The sequence below is a fragment of the Triturus cristatus genome, chromosome 8 (assembly GCF_964204655.1).
Source record: "Triturus cristatus chromosome 8, aTriCri1.1, whole genome shotgun sequence".
Taxonomy (NCBI): Eukaryota; Metazoa; Chordata; class Amphibia; order Caudata; family Salamandridae; genus Triturus; species Triturus cristatus.
In genome coordinates, this window is record NC_140591.1 from 600258051 (window position 1) to 600277031 (window position 18981).

The following is an 18981-nucleotide window of genomic DNA, read 5'->3' on the forward strand; positions in this document are numbered from 1 at the left end:
GGACGGCCAATCTTGAGCAAAGATATGTGAAAGACTGAATGAATGTGCATGCTAGTCGTTAGATCTAACCTTACTGTGACTGGATTAAGCATTTCGGCCATTTTGTTTGGTCCCACGTATCGTGGTTTCAGTTTTCGATTTACAGGAATTTTCAAGCATTTGTCCCCTAACCACACCTGATCTCCCATTTGGTAGTCTGGGTCTGCTGAATCTTTCCTGTCTTCATATTGTTTAGTTTTTTTCTGTGCTTCTTTTAAGCGCATCTTAGCTTCCTGCATTATCATACGTAAGTGGTTATGATGTTCTTCTACTGTGGATAAGTGAGATATCCATGCCAAAGAGAAGGGTCAGGTATTAGGATAATAGCCCATCAAACAGTAACATTGGGAACAGCCAAGGGTGGAATTATCTGCGTTATTGTAGATGAACTCAGTCATTCACAAATACTTAAACCAGTTTTCATCTTGTAGTAAGGTAATGCTTCATAGATATTGATCCAAGGTTTGGTTTAGACGTTCAGGCATTCCATAAGTATCTGGATGGTAACTGGTGGATAAAAGAGCATCTGTATGTAGTAATTTGCATAACAGTCACCAAAACTGAGAAGTGAACTGAGAACCTCGTATGTAATGATCACACTAGGAATTCCATGTATTCTAACTAGGTTTTGGGCAAACTCTTGTGCTTACCTGAAAGCGTGTACAAGTTTGGTTAAGGCTATAACATGCCCCATCTTGATAAGGTGGTCAATTGCTATAAGTATTAAAATGTGGCTTTGACTTTCTGCTAACTCAACCATGTCCATAGAAATGGAATGCCAAGGAATCATTGGAATCGGGATTGGGAGTAATAGACCAGCTGGTTTAGTGTGATTAGACTTTTGAGCACAGATTGAACAAGCAGCTATGTATTAAATAACATCGGTCTTAATAGTGGGCCACGAGAAGAGTCGGAAGATTAATTATATGGTTTTAGGTGACCTTAAGTGGCCTGCCAGGTCGGAGTCATATGCCCACTGTATTACTTGAAGTTGAAGATCTGGGAAGGGAAGGGAATGTAAACCGTGTGACAGAAATACCGCAACCCATCTTTTTTTACATGGTTCCTAGACTGTCAACCATTCTCTATATCGGGGGTCTTCAATGTGTGTGGCAACACCCCCAGGGCGGCCATAGGGTCATGGAAAGGATGTCACACATTCCTCAGCTGCACTTCTGCCTGGAACTGGAACCCAAAACGTGTGTTCTTCATTCTGGATTCCAAATAGTAGCATCTCTGGGGGCTCTCTGATTGAAGGAAATCGTAAAAGAATCCAACATCATCGATGACTGTCATCCAATCAGAGGCAGCAGGATGAATATCATGAAATGCTGGGAACTGGGGCCATAAATATGCCCCTGTGGAATGCTCCAGAGTGCTTCAACATTCAGTTTTGCACCGCTGCCTTGCACTTCGTCCTGTTGCCTTTCTCGGTCTTTGTCGGTGCTGCTGCGTTTTTTCACCTGGTGTCCTTTTCATGTCCTCATGGCTACCTCTATACTGGGATCTTCTCGCAGTTTCCTGGTTTCCAAGTCAATTAAAGCTTCGCAGAATTAGTAAGTAGGCTGCCACTTCCCCCCTCCCGCCTCATCCACCATTCCCTGGTTTTTCACCTCGCAAACATACACACACACAAATTCCTATCTGTAGGATTTTTCCTAAAGATATTGCCACAATACTTTCTTCCTCCCTAAAGATTTTGCTCATGTAAAAAAAATCAGCTTTCTACTGCTGATAAAACTGGTTATGTTATAATAGAAAAAAGGTCCACTAGCTGGCAAAAGTCAGCTGCATACATTTCTCACACCCTTGACATTTGTGTAACCAGGTCAGAGATTTTCATCCGTCATAAACACATTTTATTAAAAGGGTTGTGTGTGAGAGAAGATGAGTTGCAGACCTCCGCACCAGACGGCCTTTTTGAACCTTAACTTCACATTTACAAGTTGTTTGATCGTGAGCAAATCACTTTATGTGCTAAATAAGAAAATTAAGGATTGCATATTTTGACTTTCTTTGTGACCTTTGAACTTCTTGTTATGGCGCTCAAAGTACACACAAACGGGGAGAATGTGTGTATTGTTTCGTCTCATATTGAAGTCAAATGCATTGTATTTCGTTGAAACTTATTTTCTATGTACAATGTTTTAATTTTTTGCCATGAGCATAGTTTTCTTTTTCTGAGTTTTGTTTCACTCATCCTTTCACCCACTCATTCCACCACATACTCATTCACCCACCCACTCATTCATCTACACTTTCTTCTTTTCTTTTCCCGCCCCAGGTCCTTTTGACGTCATAGCCACACCCCTTGGAAGGCAGGCTACTTATTGATGGCCGCTGCACGAACGCACTGTAGTGCTCGCTGGTAGGAGCATTCTATCTACCTACTTTCGAATTGTTTCACTGTTTTCTTGTGCATTTATGTGCTATAAGCTTTTATTTCCTTATATGCGCAAGGAGTTGCCTGGCTCCGGTAGAGGGCTTGGTGGAATCTTTGTGAAAGCACCTTGACTCCTTTTAACTTCTTTCCCCTCACATTTATTATTTAACATGTTATTGTTTTAACTATTTTAATTTCACCAGTATTCACCTACCTGGAAGGGAAGCCTCCCAGATAGGTGTGGGGCTGCTGGGCTCTGGTTTCTTTTCTTTGCCCCTCCCAGGTCCTTCTGACATTATAGCCATGCCCCTTGGAAGGCAGGCTACTTATTCATGGCTGGTACACGGACACATGCATCATCACGCCGCTGGCGCACCAAAGGCAAGCCCATTGCACCCATCTGAACCTGGACGGCACCAGGGGCCAGGATCCCTGCCTGCCCAGCCCCCCCCCCCCCCCCAATCACACTGTTTTCAGCCACAGAACTCTTTAGATTGATGCCCATCGTTACCGTGGATTCTCCCAATTCCCTAGATGTCTCTCTAATAACTAATGAGGAAACCATGAGGTGAAAATGGTGCAGTTTCAACTCATAAGGTTTGCCCTTTGCAACGCCCACAGACAAAATCACAGTCCGCCTACATCAGATGGCGCGCTGCTTGTCAATCAACTGCCGATCATTACCCAAGCATAAAAATTTGATCTTTGAGTTCCTAACCGACAATCAGTCAGATGTACTCATTCTGTCAGAGGCCTGGCTTGATGAGTTCTCTACTCCTGAGATTTTTAGCTCAATACCTACAGGCTACCAAATAGTCAGGCAGGACCTCATGTTGCAAAGAAGGCGGGGGGATTCCAATCACTCTTTAGCAATCCGTTAGTTGTACCATAAATGATGCTGGAATTAGACTGCAAGCCATTTTCTTTACCCTCAATATTTCGAGCAACACTACACTAGCTGGCTTTCTAATCTATTGTCCACCTGGACCTGCTTTGAACTTCATTTAATTTTTAGCAAACATTCTGTCCTTCTATGCAGTGCACTACTCTAACCCGATAGACACGTGATTTGAACTTACATTTTGATGACCCAACTTGTCGGCCAGCTTCTGTCTTCATCAAGGATTTATCAATCCTTCAGCTGATCCTACTTGCGACTGCCCCTACTCACATTCATGGTCATTTGCTGGATCCAAATTTCTCCAACTCCACTTCACTTGTGGCTGAAGATCCAATGCCGGTCATTTGATCGGACCACTGTATTATCCCGTTCACCTTTCCCCTGGCTAGCCCCAATGCAATCTGTAAGGAGGGAGTTAAGTATAAATCCAGAAAATGGGCAACGGCCACTCCGAAGGCCCTCACCACTGCACTGCTGACTGAAGACCCTCAGCCTATCAATAATATTGATTCGGTCAACCAACACGTTGCAAACTGGATTACTGGGGCCTTGATAGGATTGCTCCTTTAAGGGAACATTGGTCCACTGGCTCCAACCCATCCACAGAATGGTTTAATGAGGAGCTTATGTTAAGGCAAAAAATCTTGTAAATGCCTTGAACGTATGTGGAGTAAGGAGTACAGTACCAATAGTAAAGCCACTTATTCCGTGGCCTTGAACGAATACCATAAGCTTATCCACCCCACGCTCAGCAGTTTTCATGCACATAAGATTGAATCCTCATCCAATTCCCCAAAAGAACTCTTCCAAATTGTGAAATCCCTATCCTCTTTGAAAGCGTATCTGCTCACACAGTTCCATCCTTACAGAGCTGCCAGCTGATTGCTCGTTTCTTAATCAACAAAGTCACAAAAATGATGACTACTTCCCTGAGACTAGAACAGAATTGCAGAATGGATTAACATGAGCTGCCTAAAGCTGGATGCAAATAAAACAGAAGTACTCATTGTCAGGAAACAACCTTCAGTCTGGTCCTCAGCTTGGTGGCCAATGGAACTTGGCCCAACTCCAGACCCTAAGCTCAAAGTAAAAAAACGTAGGCTGTTAGACTCCAATCTTACTTTTGAGAGCCAAGTATTCTGTGTAGCTGGGAAGTGTTTTAGCACTTTCAAAACTCTGGCCCAAATCATGGCTAGTCTTCCTATATCAGCCAGAAAACTTGTTCAGGCTCTACAGCAACATACTTCATTTTGGTGCCACTCAGAGAAGATTAGATAAATATCAGAGTGTGCAAAATGCAGCGGCACGTCTCCTGCTGATACTCCTGAGGCGGGCCCTGCCCTGGATAATCTTCACCAGTTGCCTTTGAGGACAAGAATTTCCTTTAAAGCCATGTGCTTCTGCCATAGAATCCTTAATGGCAAAGTCCCATGCTATCGTTTCCCACTTTTTAAATCCTACCAACACAGTAGACAACTCAGATCACCAGATGCCGAACTAGCAACAGTGCCCATCATAAAAATATCATCTGGGTGATTCTTCCTTTGGCTTTCAGGCATCAAACCTGTGGAACTCTCTACCTCTCCATCTGAGGCAAGAACCCATTGAGAAAACCTTTAAGAAGAAACTTAAAACATGGCTGTTGAAGCGAGCCTCATCGTCTGACTTTACCCGTTTTATTTTGTATTAACCTTACCTTTCTGGTCAGGCTCTGGCTCTCACCTTCTCATTTTATCACTCCTATATCTGGTTAGGGCAATCCTAGTGTGGGGACTCTCAATTGGGAGCAACCAGTGCGGATTAAAAATTATTAACATAACATCCTTTCTTTCAATATTCCTTTTTTTGTGTGTCAACAATATGGCTGACAACTTGATGTGCAAAAAGAAATAATACGCTTGAAGAAAATTCCATTCCTATCCATTTAACTTATTGAACCATGTCAGAGGGGTTGAGACAATGGCAACGCCCACAGACAAAATCACAGTCCGCCTACCTCAGATGGCGCACTGCTTGTCAATCAACTGCCAATCATTACCCAAGCATAAAAATTAGATCAGTCAGATGTACTCTTTCTGTCAGAGGCCTGGGTTGACGAGTTCTCTGCTCCAGAGATTTTTAGCTCAATACCTACAGGCTACCAAATAGTCAGGCAGGACATTGTGTTGCAAAGAAGGCAGGAGGATTCCAATCACTCTTGAGCAATCTGTTAGTTGTACCATAAATGATGCTGGAATTAGACTGTGCAGCCATCTTCTTTACCCTCAATATTTCGAGCAACACTGCACTAGCTGGCTTTCTAATCTATTGTCCACCTGGATCTGCTTTGAACTTCATTTCATCTTTAGCGGACATTCTGCCCTTCTACGTACTGCACTACTCTAACCTGATAGACACAGGTGATTTGAACTTACTTTTTGATGAACCAACTTGTCAGCCAGCTGCTGTCTTCATCGAGGATTTATCAATCCTTCAGCTGATCCAACTTGCGACTGCCCCTACTCACATTCATGGTCATTTGCTGGATCCAAATTTCTCCAACTCCACTTCACTTGTGGCTGAAGATCCAATTCCAGTCATTTGATCTGACCACTGTATTATCTCGTTCACCTTTCCCCTGGCTAGCCCCAATGTAATCCGTAAGGTGGGTGTTAAGTATAAATCCAGAAAATGGGCAACGGCCACTCCAAAGGCCCTCACCATTGCACTGCTGACTGAAGACCCTCAACGTATCAATAATATCGATTCAGTCAACCAACACGTTGCAGACTGGATTACCGGGGCCTTGATAGGATTGCTCCTTTAAGGGAATATTGTTCGACTGGCTCCAACCCATCCACAGAATGGTTTAATGAGGAGCTTATGTTAAGGCCAAAAACTTGTAAACGCCCATCATAACAATATCATCTGGGTGATTCTTCCTTTGGCTTTCGGGCATCAAACCTGTGAAACTCTCTACCTCTCCATCTGAGGCAAGAACCCATTGAGAAAACCTTTAAGAAGAAACTTAAAACATGGCTGTTTAAGCTTGCCTCATCGTCTGACTTTACCCGTTTTATTTTGTATTAACCTTACCTTTCTGGTCAGGCTCTGGCTCTCTCCTTCTCATTTTATCACTCCTATATCTGGTTAGGGCAATCTTAGCGTGGAGACCCTCCATTGGGAGCAATCAGTGCGGATTAATAATTAACAACATAACATCCTTTCTTTCAATTTTCCTTCTTTTTTTTCCCTGTTTTTTGTGCCAACAATATGGCTGACAAGTTGATGTGCAAAAAGAAATAATACACTTGAAGAAAATTGCATTCCTATCCGTTTACCTTATTGAACCATGTCAGAGGGGTTGAGACAGTGGCTCCAGACAGAGTTCTTTGGTATCGTTTGAAGATATTAGGATTATGGTAACAATTTTGCTTTCTAGTTAAAGACAAGAATGTATGAGGCTAAACCCCTGATTATCAGTTAGTGAGATGAGCTGGAAGTTGTACACTTTGTGACTTACAACTGGCAAGTTCTTAATATCCACTAAACTCCCTTCTCATGTGACACCCAGTGACGATACCCTACCCCGCTGCAATGAGCTGGCAGAATTTTTCTACCAGAAAATTAACAAAATGTATTCTTAATTTGTAGTCTCTGATCAAGATCCCCTTCCTAAGAACTTGTCTCCTATCCCAGAAGAGACTCAATCCACACGCATAATTCTAGATCACTTTCCCCTGATCAAACAAGACACACTAGAGACTCTCATACAGCAAGTGAAATCTGGCTCCCCACGTGACCCCGCCCCCCCTCGCACTATGGTCTCGGTCAGTCAAATTATTCTTCCCACTTTGTTAGATTTGCTTAACACCTCCTTAACAACCTGCACTGTTCCACCTACATGGAAACAAGCCATGGTAAAGGCACTGCTGAAAAAGCCTACCTGCGACCCCACGGACTACAGCAATTATCGCCCAATCTCCTTGCTACCTTGGGCAAGTAAAATTCTGGAAAAATACATAAACTCATATCTGACTGTATTTCTCGAGAATAACAATTTACTGGACACCTCCCAGACGGGGTTTCGCCCTAAACATGGGACAGAAACGGCCTTGTTGGCCGTAACAGAGGAAACCAGGCGAATCTTGGATCGGGGAGGATCAGTGGCAGTAATCCTCCTCGATCTAAGTGCAGCCTTCGATACAGTTAGTCACAAAACCCTACTGGATCGACTTCTTGATATGGGAGTTTCAGGGAATGCTTTAGCCTGGTTTAGATCTTTCCTGTCTGGAAGATCCTTCCAGGTTTTTGATGGAGACTGCTTTTCATCAAGCAAACCCCTGGCTTGTGGGGTTCCGCAGGGCTCGTCACTTAGCCCAGCCCTGTTCAATGTGTACATGAGACCCCTGGCTGAGATTGTTCACCCATATGGTATCAAAATCATTACATATGCGGATGATACTCAGCTCGTGGTCTCCCTTGCACAGGAGAACAGTGGCTCGGCTCAGACCAATCTGACTGCCTGCATGGAAGCAATTAAAATCTGGATGACAGCTTCGTCCCTCAAGCTCAACGGTGATAAGACCGAACTCATGCTACTGGGACCATCAGCACCTGCTACCTTGGACCTGTTATGGCCCCCTAGCTTGGGTGCCCCGCCCATCCCAAAAACCAACATAAAAAGTCTGGGAGTCTGGTTGGACGACTCTCTAACTCTGAACACCCAAGCAACTAAGATCTCTGCAACCTGCTTCGGAATAATCAGAATGCTAAGGAAAATTCTTCCACTTCTACCTTTCGAAGCCAAGCAGGTTGCGATACAGGGCCTAATTCAATCCAGATTAGATTTTAGTAACGCCCTATACCTAGGTTCCCCAGAATATGTATTGCTGAAATTGCAACGCATCCAGAATTGCGCTGCCCGCCTCCTGCTACAACTCCCTCGTAAAACATCAGTGGAGCCAGGACTAAAGAAACTTCACTGGCTCCCTGTGAGGGACAGAATCAAATTTAAAGCCCTTTGCATTTCGCATCAGGCATTTTGGAACACGGGTCCAAGGATTAATCATTGTCTTCTAGCCCCGTACCAACCAAGTAAACAACTCCGATCTGCTAATGCTTTCCTGGCTGTAGTCCCCAGGATTAGGAGATCAAGAGCAGGAGGCACATCATTTTCTTACAACGCGGCCAAGCTTTGGAACTCCCTCCCTCTACAACTCAGACGCGACCCGAACCTGCTTTCCTTTCGGAAAAAGCTCAAAACATTTCTCTTTCACTGACTAATCACCCCCGGTGTCTTTGCATTATGAGGTACTATCTTTTTTGTAGTAGCGCTTAGACGCCCTTGGGCAGCAGTCGCGCTTTATAAAACTCCTTTTCATTTCATTTCACTTGTTAATGAGAAAATACATGCACTAATAATTTGCTTTGAAAATCCTTTACATTTTAATGAAGCTAAAGAATAAGTCAGTTCATGAGGAAGCATCCACCAGTTGTCTTCACTTTAATTACACGTTCCCATGAGAAAGTGGAGAGTAAAGTCTGCAGCTGTAAATTCTTTTGCTGTACAATAGGCTATAAAACTCCATTCCTCTGTTGTTGCTGTGGGTGAAGGAGTATGTGGGTGGATGAAAAGATGAGTGAATGATAAGTGGATGGACAGGTGAAAGGATGGCAAACAAAGGGTATTAGTGGATGAATTAATATGTTTTGGGCATGTAAAATGATGGCAGAGTAAAGGAATGAACGAGTGAATTGATAGGTGGATCACTGAGTGAAAGGATGGCTGAGTAAAGGGATGGAAAGTGGACAGACAGGTGAAAGGATGTCCGAGTAAAGGGATGAATGGATAGTGGATGGACAGGCAAAAGGATGGCAGAGTTAAGGGAGGGATGGGTAGTTTGATAGACAGGTGAGAGGGTGGCAGAGTAAAGAGATGGGCGAGTGAAAAGGTGAGTGAGTGGATGTCCAAGTGGATGGATGGATAGCAGAGTGTGGGCTAATTATGTTTTGTTTGGGTAAAATAATGTACCATTGCACATTTTTGGGCAATTCTTTTTGGAGACTTTGAACTGTGTAGTAAGCCTCTGACTATAAACCACAGTCACCCACAAACCTCTGGTTTTCTAAACACTATTTCATAAATCCCTACCGTAAAAATGATTTGCTGTGGAAAATGGGGGGTGTTTATGGTGGTCGATAATGAGGAGTACCAAGTTCTAGACATTTTTCAGGAGGAGGGTCCTTTCAACTGAAATTTTGATAGGGGGCAGGGGGTGTATCAGCATCCAAAAGTTTTGAAGACCTCTTCTCTACATTGTACGGTTTCCATCCATGTTTCTAGATCATGCAAAATGTTTAGTCATTGTAGCAATTCCCTGTTCTTGGCTGCTTAGTGGTGCAGCCTGTTCTTTAATGAGGGGAGGATCACTTCATGGGCTTTGTTCTGGAAATCTGGAGGACCGGGAGAATGCATCCGCCTTACAATTTTGGGTTCCTGTCCAGTAAGAGACTGTAAAATCAAATTCAAAGAAGCAGAAGCACCAGTGTAGCTGGGGTGGAGTAAGAGCTCAGGCAGATTTCACGAATTGTAGATTCCTATGGTCGGTTTACCTAGTCCCCATGCGACAGAGGACACCACCTCAAATGCTCACTTGTTAGCCAGTAACTGCTCATCAGAAATAATGTAATTGATTTTCCAAGGTGTACATTTTTGTGATCAGTACGCCACAGGATGAAGCAGGCCTGTTTCGGGGTGTCTGAGATAAGACTACACCCAAGATTAAACTGGAAGCATCCACTTACAGAATAAATGCAAAGTAACGTCTAAATGACATATTTGGGGTTGTATAAACTGAGGAGCATATTTACAAGCCCCCTGCACCACCAGTACGTCACTTTTTGTGATGCACTGGTGGCCTATCTTACTGCTCCATATTTACAAGGCCAGCAAAAGCCACCCTGCACTTTCCGTGAAAGGGGCATTCCATGGGTGTTGCTGTGGGTGTTCCCACGCAACACCCATGGAACAAGACATTTCCAGATTTACAAGGAATTGTAAGTCTGGAAATGCATGTGAATGCTACACCTCCCCAGAGGTTTTAATTTCTCCTTGTTTTTCCTCTTTCAATGTGTGCTGCATTGAAAGAGGAAAATGCCTGTAGTGATTGTTTTTGTGCAGGAAGGTGCCCCTTCCTGCAACAAAAACAATCTCCCCTCAACGCAGGCATCCTTGCACCATGGTGCAAGGGTGCCTGCACCAGCACATGGCTGCAGTTTGTGCCCAACGCAGGGGGAAGCACAGAGATGCGATAGATTATTGTAAATATGTTGCATCCCTGTGCTTTGAAAGTGACTCAGTGCGGCGCAGCCAAATGGCTTGCGGAATGCACGGAGTCACTTTCATTTTAAATCTGCCCATGAGTTTTTTTAGTCAGTAAAGGCCTGGGCACTTTCAGAGAGCAATTGGAAGGGTAGTCACTTGTGAAGCAATTTGGTTAGCAGATGGACCACCAAAGAAAAATTATTGATCATCCACTTACAGAAATTTGTGTAATCCCAAAAAGCTTTGCAAGCTTTTAACATTTCCAGGTGCTGGCCACTGCAGAACTGCCTTGACCTTGCGTTCATCCATTTGGATTCCCTCTGGACAGATCACAACATAGAAAGTCAATCTTGGTAGCATGAAATAAACACCTCGAGTTTAGCAAACAAGTGATATTGTTGCAAACAAGCTAAAACTGCTTTCACTAGCTCAATATGGTCTTGGAGAGTGTTTGAATATGAGATTATAGTCTATTTAGACTATACAGAAGGCATCGAGATAACTCCTTAACACATCACCCAAGTACTGAAAGCCTGCTGGGACGTTGTAGAGACCAAAGGGCATGACCTGGTACTTAAAAAGTCCTCACCTGGTCTTAAACACAGTCTTCCATTCATCGCCCTGCCAGTCTTTGACTAGATGGTACATGCCCCAGAGATCGAATTTGTTGGAGATTACCGCCTTCTCCATTTGATCTTGGAGAACCAGAGTTAACAGTAAAGGATACCAAATGTATACCATGGTTTTGTTTATGGCTCAGTGGTAAATACATGGCTGTAGCTCCTGCCCTTTCTTAGGAGTGAAGAAAAGTGGAAAATCAGCCGGAGATTGAAAGGGAGGAGAAATGAGTAAACCCAGATGCCAAATGTTCCACTATATAACTTTAATGTTTTTTTTTTTTTTACTGGTTCCCTCAACATGTATATCTGTCTACAAGGGATTGATGCCCCGGGCTGCAAATCTATGTGGCAGTTGTAGTCTCTATACAACGCAAGTTGGGAAGCCTTTTTGTCAAACCCAGTCTTATAAGCAGTGTAATGTTCGGGTAATGTGTTGTTAAGCAACAAACCTGGGGATTTACACATCTGTGCAAAAGAAGTTTGGCAGGACCACTCAATGGGTAATGAACCGGGCTTAGTCAGGCAGCAGTATTAGAGACAGTAACTAGAGATTAATTCAATGGAACACGTGGTCCAATGTACCAGCAGATCGTGGAGGGTGAACCACAGCATTCCAAGTAATAAAATGAACTTAGGACCATCTATGAGATCGAATTGAACTGTTTCAACGTAAGTTGCACCAAGCTGCATGGTTAACTCCTTGGTATGATAACCTATTGGACCTGAAGTTAGAGCTGACCCATCCACAATTTTTTTTATTGATATTTGAATAGCAAACACATTAATAAGACAGGCTACATTACGGTCATATGTGTGCACAATTAGTGTCTGTTACATGTTGTCATATGTGACAGTACAATCAATTCTAGACTAACAGTTCCAGTTGTAGCATTTTCAAACCCCTAGGCCAGCTTGTCACCCCCAAACATTGCTTGACATCTCTTCCTTAATGATGGGTTATACAGTTCAATCCTGTTCCATAGATATAATTTGTCCCTCTGGCTCTCCAGTTTCTTTACCCACTAGGTATTGTTGGTACAGACCCCAAAAGTTCTTAGGGTAGCTCTGTGAGGGAAGTAATTTGTTGTATGTATCAGATCGAGTGTTGCAATATAGCATATCTGTACTCCATTCTTTAAGGGTAAGGAGCGGTCCTTTAGCCTAGTGCATAGCAACTTGACGCTTGGCAAGTAATAATCCTATTGCTATTGGTTTCCTGACACTTTTGTCTTTCTTAGCTACAAAGCCCAGCAAGGCAGTGAGTGGATCTGGTGTGATAATGATCCCTATGCACCCACCCCCCCACCCATTGCATGAAAGAGCTTTTTCCAAAACTCAAGTAGGTCACCCTGCATGCATAAATCCAGCGTTCTGTTCAGTACAGCCATTAAACTTTGCTTTATTACAGAGTCCGTATCGGAGTCTCTCAGGAGTAAAGTATACCCTATTAATGAATTTCAAATGGATTAAACTGGGTCTACTGTTCAAAGAGACCAGTCTAGTCATTTCACAGCATGCCTGCCAACATTTATCATCTAGCGCTTCCGGGCCGTGAAACCAATAAGGAGCATGCACTCTGTGCAGCTCTGTAGTAAAGCTCTAGGTCAGGTGCACCAAGTCCTCCCATACTGTAGGGAAGTGTCAGAGTATCCCACTTTACTCTTGGTAGTTTCACTGCCCAGGCCAAGTGGATCATCTGAGAGCACAACTCAGCAAATATGGCTCTCAGTAGAACCGATGTGAAGAAAGAGTAATACAAATCTGGAAGTACCACCTTTTTCCTGATGGAAATACAACCTGCCAGAGACCGGGGCAGTCTAATCCAGCACGAAATATCTTCATCTTGTTCGTGAATTACCTTACAATAGTTTTCCATTATTATTTTGTCTGGGTCTGTATGTAGTCTAATACCTATAGCGGACAACATCGGTGGTCCATTGCAATGGGAAATCCAATTTCACTGGGAGCATGGTTGGCGTAAGGGGGAATATGATGGATTTCTCCCAGTTTATTCTTAGTCTAGACAGGTCACCATAATTAATTACCTCATTCACTATTGGGGATAGATTTACCTTCGGATTATGGATATAAAGCAATGTATCCTCAGCATACTTTGCAACAATGAGGCGGTATCCTGGGAAGCGTATTCCCTTAGGGCACATGCCAGAGGTTCCCCCACTAAGGCATAAAGAAGTGGGGAATGTGGACAACCCTGTCTGGTCCCTCTGGAAACCCTAATGGGGAAGGTGACGATTACCAATTTGAATCCTGGCTGTGGGGGTATTCTACAATACCAAGAAAATGAAGATCTCACCTGCTCCCACCGGTCTGAGAACTGCCCTCGTGAATGCCAACTCAGCCGAAAGCCTTTTCGGCAACCAGGAAAACAGCAGCTGCCCTGACTTCCGTCTCTATCCTGTGCAGGACCCAAAAAGCAGTCCTCAGGTTGTAGGATATATTGCGATCCGGAACAAATCCTGCCTGTTCAGGGCAGACCAACAAAGGTATCAAGGGAGAAAGTTGATTAGCCAACACCTTGGCAAAAAAGCTTAGAGTTGAGGTTCTGTAGCGATCCGAACCCGTGAAATCGGTATCGTAGTACTGACACGATTTTGGTACCAATGAACCGCAAATGATCCATTACATACATGACAGTGTTTTCGCTACGCAACTAGCATGAATTCACTGAGAAATAGGGCATTCTGTTGTAAAGTCATGGCATCAATTTTAGTTACGGCATCCATTTTGTTTCTTGCCCTCACATAGCCAATGAACGGGCAATGACCCCGACAGAGTCACCTTGTTAAGGACACGTAAGCTCGAGCCCGAGGAAGCTGACGCTGCGTGACTAGGCAGAATCAAGCTGCCTCCCTTGCCTGAGGCCAGTCCTGCTATACTGGTTCTCGTGTCCGTTGTCCTGACTGAAAGGCCGAAGACGTTAGCCATGCCCGTTTATGGTCCATAAACACCTCTTATCCTACTTTTCAATCCTTTGCATCTGGCTCTGCTCCTCTCCTTCTGGGCTTTTACAATGGGGAGGTTACGATTTTTATGATGGGGAGGATCGGGTAAAGAATGGAAAACTGACAAGGGGACCTGATCGAATACCGAAAACCTACGACTAATTATTGTTTGATGTCTATTTACTGTTTATTTGGGATACCGGGTTGGGCATGAGAAATATTCATGTAATGTTGCCTAAAGACATTTTCCGTGTATTTAAGGAACAACCCACTTAATGCAATTCGAACAGTCTCGTAGATTCGGCCTCTGTGTGGTTCCTATGACTTCTGTGTCCCTGCAGTAAATAAACCTTGGTCTTTGACGCCACCATCGAGAAGCCCGTGTCTCTGTTTATTTGTGTACCGAGACAGGAGGAACTCAGGTGTCTTTGGGTGTTGTTTCCCTGACACCTCTGGACTTTTGAAAGTCCAGAACCTCAAATTGGCGCCCAACATGGGGCAACGTCATCCGGTACCGGTCCAAAGCCTGAAAAGTTCGAGAAGTTTCGTGTGAAGATTCCGGAGGGAGGTACCCCGCTTCATCGATCCCTGCATGTCGTAAAAGTGGCCCGACGATCTCTTCCACGAGGGTTCCTGTTCCCAGACGGCTACAGAGGACCGCTGCCCTGACTGTCGCCCTGTCTTGGACCCGTGGTGCAGACCTTAGTACGGCGAGACGTAGACGGGTTCTCCTTGGTGACGTCTTCCACATTTCAGTTAAGTATTAAGTGGGTTACGCTCAGTTTGGTTGTTCTTTGTTGCTCTGGTTTAATTCGTAGATTATCATTGGTTGCTCTTGTTTAGATAATCTTTGTTTTGGTAATAGTTCATTTTGGTAGGCCTAAGTTCCTTGCGCATTTTGGTTGGAATTTGTCTTTGTTTGTCATGACTACCAGTAGTAATTGTTTCCTGTCCTGGTTACGTTGCAACAGGGATTCCCGGTTGGAGGATTCGTGTTCGGTTCCTCCGATTGGAACTCCTACATATGAGCTCTATTGTAAACATGGTGTGGGTCCTATTACGTATAATGAAGTATGGGTCCGTTATACCAGAAAAGATGGAGTCCTTAGTTGGCCACCGCATGGTAGCTTAGAAACCGAAATTCTAGACAATCTAGAAATGAAGTTGTTTAAGAGAAAAGCCCGGCCAGCAATGTTTGATTCTTTTCGCGTATGGCGCAAAGAAGCCAAACCGAGAGAAATTAGGAAGACGAAGAAAGAACAAAGAGAAAGTGTTGACTTTAATGGAGTCTGCTAGGCAGCTACATGTCAACGAGACTGAGAAAGCAATGGAGATGGCGAATAGAAAATATAATTTGGCAATTGATAAATGTTACCCTGTACTGCCATCTTGTCCTACTAAGCCGATGGAGGATCATGAAAAGGATCCTCTGTTGTCTTACCTGTTGAATTCACCTCCACCGTATGCACAGGGTATTACAGTACCACAGTTACTACCTGTTGTACAGCCAGCTGCTGGTCAGCCTGGAATAGTTGCTCCACTTCCTTTGATTCCAGCTCCTGTCCTTCCCGTAGTTAATGTTCCTTCGGCACCCCCTCTTCCTGGGTCGCCTGTTCCGCCTTTGCCTGTCGTTACGCAAACTGCTTTACCTGCTACTTCCACCCTTACTATTTCATCTGCTCCAGCTGCCCTATCCCCGAACCCTATGAACATCCTGACTCCGCTTTCCGTTCGTCGGAAAATAACCGACTCTGTAACTAATATCTTAACTCCTCTCTACAGGTCTTTAATTGGGACCCCCGTTTCTGACTCTATACAGAGACGTAGCCAGCTTCCTGGTCCTCAGGAACGAGACATGTTAGATTCGACAGCTCTTAGGTGGAAGCTGTGAAGTATGATGCACAAAGAGTGTTAGATACTTTTATGCAATGGAATGAACCAACTCAACGTTATGTTTTTGACGTGATGTGTTCTCTTGTGCATGAAGAAGGGGAAGATGATGACTTAGATTCTGTCCCCTCAGATCTGATAAATATTCAACAGAAGTTCGCCGCAGGAATGGTGATAGGTTCAGGAGTAAGGGGAGCGATAGAACTGATTTTAGCTTATAGGGATGATTCCCCTCTTCGAGCGACAAGGGACCCTGATGGTTCACCGATTACTACTAGGAAAAAACGAGGTCAATATCCGATGAGGGAAGTTCCACCGATATGGCGTGATGCAGTTCAAGCTGATGCGGCTAATGGTATTGCAGCTGCCCCGGCACAATTCCAGAGAGTGTGGATACACATCCCTTGGAAACGGGCTGAAGTATTAGCAGTAAAACAAGCGTTGCCAGACCCACGTAAAAATCCTGCTGGTTATTACAAAGAGTTAACGCAGACAGTTCAAGCGTGTGTCATGAATTTGGCAGACATTGAAATGTTATTTGGTAATGTAGTGCCACAGCCTATATGGGCCAAGATTCGGCAAGAGAACCACCCCGTCGCCTTAGGAGGTGATTGGCCAGCTATTGTAGCACCAGATGCGCAACAAGTTGGCGGTGCTAAACCTGAACCTCTGATTGCTGCCCTACCTGGCAGAATAATTAATCTGATGAAAACGCCGATGCCAGCGTTACGAGTTAATTGGGATAAACTATCGGCATGCAAGCAAAAGAAGGACGAAAGCGTCTCTGACTTTTTCACTAGATTTGAAGAGAACTTCGTAGACCACAGTGGACAAGATATGAGTACTGAGGGAGGCCAGAGATTGTTTGTCGACAAGTTCGTGTTTAATTTATTACCCGAACTTAGTAACAAGTTAAAGGATTCTGAAAGTGCATGGGCAGTGTCGACGACAGCACAGATACTTGCAACTGCTCAGTATTACGAGAATAGAGAGAAGGAAGAGAAGGAAAAGTCAGAAAAGAAAACAAAAGATTTAAAGACTAAAGTTCTTTTGCAACAGGCGTATCCGCCTCGCTCGAATCAGTCAGATTCACAGCAGCGACCCCAGTTTCAGCAGCAGCCACAATTCCAGCAAGGGACGTCCCAAAGATTTAATTATGGTTTTTCCCGACAACAGTTAGCATGGAATCAGTGTGCCTATTGTAAAAAGGAGGGCCATTATAAGAATGAGTGTCCGGTACTGCACGCACAGACTAGTGGTGTCCCAGCTCAGAGAGGTAATGTTGGGTTTATGCAAACTCCTTGGGGTAGAGGACGTGGTACAATGACACCACAGGCTAATCACCAATCGAATTATTTCGATCAGCAAAATGCACAATCTGCGCAAGCAGGTAGATCTCCACAGTATCATGTTGAAGATTATTATGATCATAATGAAGAGATTCAGAGAAGCGAGTACTAGGACAGCCACAGGCAAAGAGAGGGAGTAGTATCAGTTCCAGTTGATCAGAGTGGACCTTATGTCGCAGTAGTTACATCAGGCGTGGTCGAACCGTTTCTGTTGGATACTGGTGCGGCAAAAAGTTCAATTATGCATGCGAAACTCCCTGGCGCACCTTTGTCTGGCTTAACGAACACTTCAGTAGGTTTCTCAGCCGCCCCTGTTCACAATCCTGTTTCTAGTCCTTTATCAATTTCTGTTGGGCCATGCGAACTAGAAGCACCCCTTATTCTAACAACCGGTTGTAATGAGAATCTGCTTGGTTTAGATCTGTTGAAACGCCTACATGCGACACTGTACTGTTCTCCTTCAGGAGTACAGCTCACATTAGGCAAAAGAGTAATCTCTCCAATGTATATGTCGATGGATAAGCTCCCACCGGAGCTGCGTTCTCTCCCTGATACTCTTTGGGCAACTGGTCCTAACGATGTAGGCCTCTTGGAAATTCCCCCTTATGTGGTAAGTCTGAAAGCGAATGTTAAATTCCCACGAATCCCACAGTATCGGATTTCGAATGAAGGGGAACGTGCACTCTTGCTGATTGTGGAAGACTTGCTACAGAAAGATGTGATTGAGGAAACTAGAGGAAATATCTGCAATAGTCCTGTTCCACTGATTTTGAAACGTACTGACCCTTCCAAACCTCCAATCTAACGGTTTGTGATTGACCTCAGAGAAGTTAACAAAATAGTGATTCCACAGTTTCCTGTGGTACCAGATATCACTGCATTATTAACGTCGATTCCTGCCTCAGCCTCATGGTTTACAGTTATCGACTTGAAAAATGCCTTTTTCAGCATTCCGATAGCCGAGGAAAGTAGAGACATTTTTGGTTTCTCCTTAGGAGGTCGCAGTTTCAGATTCAAACGCGCTCCACAAGGTTATTGTGAGAGCCCTTCAATTTACAGCCAAGCATTGAAGAGTCAATTAGATGCTCTTGTACTTCCTCCTGGTGTTGCTCTAATCCAAATATGTAGACGATCTTTTACTGGCTGCTGATGACAAGGAAACTTGCAAAGCAGCTACAATTTCTCTATTACGTCATTTGTCAGACTTACATCACAAGGTGTCACCTTCTAAACTGCAATATTGTTGCCAAGAAGTGACCTACTTAGGTCATCTTTTGTCAAAGGAGGGAAGAAGGTTGACCCCAGAGAGAATCAAAGCAATTTCGCAGATGACTGTACCAAGCACACAGAGAGAAGTGCGTGCGTTTTTGGGTATTACGTCATACTGTAGGCAATGGATCCCAAATTTTTCTCTCATGGCAAAACCATTGGTAGCCCCGACTGGAAAAGGTGTTCCGAGCCCTTTGCCATGGTCTGACGAATGTCAACAGAGCTTCTCTGACTTACGTGATGCGCTGTGTTCAGCTCCTG